Consider the following 2,108-nt stretch of genomic DNA (forward strand, 5'->3'; position numbering starts at 1 on the left):
ACAATGTCATGTCATAAAGACCAGTAAGTTTTCTTTTTAAATTGGTAAAAAATTTTAAACCCCGAGGGTTCCTGGGCTGCCAGAGGGATGTCTGACTGCCAGCATGGGCCCGATCCCCCAGGGAGTGGGCCTAAGCCAGCAGGTGGACATCCTCCGAGGGGTCCCAGACTGCGAGAGGTCACAGGCCGGTCAGATGGACCCCCTCCAAGTGCACAAATTTTTGTGCATGGGGCCTCTAGTGTATTACATAAAGAACAAATTGGTAGATTTTCAAACATTTTAATAATGGCCTGAAGGAATAATGCCCCTTGAAGCAGCTTAACTATATGGTCCTTTTGAGTGGAATATCATTATTTGTAAGCAAAACCCAACCATTCCATTCAGTGTCAGTAGTATTAAATGTGACAGCTACATAGAGACTGGTTCCAAGATTAGTTTTTAAGTAATCCTAGTAAGTTAGTAAGGCAGATCAATGGTGTAGAAATTCTAGATTTACAAAATATTTCATAGTTGAAAAATAAGATTTTATTTTACTAAATTTTAAACATTTCATCTTATTAACAGATATGGAGCTAAAACATACCATGTTCTCTTCAGAACTTATGACTTTATTTCCCTCAATTTAAGGTATAACTTACCTCATAGTCTAGATGTTCCTTTGCAAGATTACAAATCTTGGGAATCTTCCACTCAACTTCTTTATACTTTTCTAAATATTTCAAGTTTGCTGAAATGCATAATGTGTCAATTAGAATTAAATGTGGCTATTGCCCTGTCCGGTTTGGTTCAGTGAATAGAGCGTCGGGCCTTGGACAGAAAGGTCCCAGGTTCAATTCTGGTCAAGGGCATGTATCTTGGTTGTGGGCTTGATCCCCAGTGGGGGACATGCAGGAGACAGCTGATTGATGTTTCTCTCTCATCTATGTTTCTAACTCTCTATTTCTCTCTCTTCCTCTCTGTAAAAAAATCAATAAAATATATTTTAAATAAATACATAAATAAATGTGGCTATTACAGCGTGACTTAAACAAGTTATTTCTCTCAGGTAAAGACGAGAGGTGGGCAGTTGCAATGAACAGCAGCAGGAGCACAGGTTTGGAATGACATTCACACTCACAGGACTCAATAAGCCTTGTGGGACCCAGCCTGGCACTAGGAAACGCACAACAGCATGTGCCTTGTTTCAGCAAGAGTCTTTACTCCAGCTGCCCAAGTGTCAATTCAGCTGTAAGGGAACAAGATCATTGGGTGGGTACTAAAGCCACACTGGCATAGAAGCTTCATGCTGCCTAAGAACCAGTATCTTTTGAAATAGCCCATGAGTGTAGCTTCCAGGGGTCTTTGTAATAAGAAACACAGCACTTAAGAAAGCCCAAAGCCCATGTTTCCCAATTTATAGTTCTTGTCAGAGTCTTCCTAGCCGAGGTACAATTTACTAGTAAAGGATCATTTTTAATCATAAACAGTATTGCCTAGCATCACAGCTGATGTTCTTTTAATATTTTGTCTAGTATGTTTACAGAGAAAACCGTGCTGAAAGATAAACTTGAGGTCTTTTTACTGGAGAGTTTCATTAATTCTATTCAAAGCAGTCTAGGGTAGCATCATAAAATTAGGACCCAATATTCTATCTTCTTGCTCTGCTACCATGGCTTTTATTTCCAATGTCACTTTATAGTTCAAGAAGCCTGCTGGAGCTCTAGCCATCACAATCATGTTGCAGCAGCAAGAAAGAGATGACTGGGCCCATTTCCTTTTACACCTTAAGGTTTAAGGAAACTTCCCAGATTCATTCATCACTCAACACTTCTAATTCCATATCATTGGCCAGAGCCTAGTGATATGGCCATGTATATACCAAGAAAAGCTGGGCACACTGATAACCTGAATAAATTCTTGGGTTCTATTACAAAGAAGAAAAGGAAGAACAGATACTGGATCAGGTAATTAGCAGTCTCTCCTACAGATAGATATGATGGGGAAAATAAGCTTTTTATTTTTATTTTATTTTTTTAATAAATCTTTATTGTTCAGATTAGTTGTTCCTCTTTTTCCCCCCCCCCCCATAAGTCCCCTCCCCCCAGTTTCCCACCCACCCTCTGCCCTTA

The sequence above is a fragment of the Myotis davidii genome, unplaced genomic scaffold, assembly GCF_000327345.1.
Source record: "Myotis davidii unplaced genomic scaffold, ASM32734v1 scaffold196, whole genome shotgun sequence".
Lineage (NCBI taxonomy): Eukaryota > Metazoa > Chordata > Mammalia > Chiroptera > Vespertilionidae > Myotis > Myotis davidii.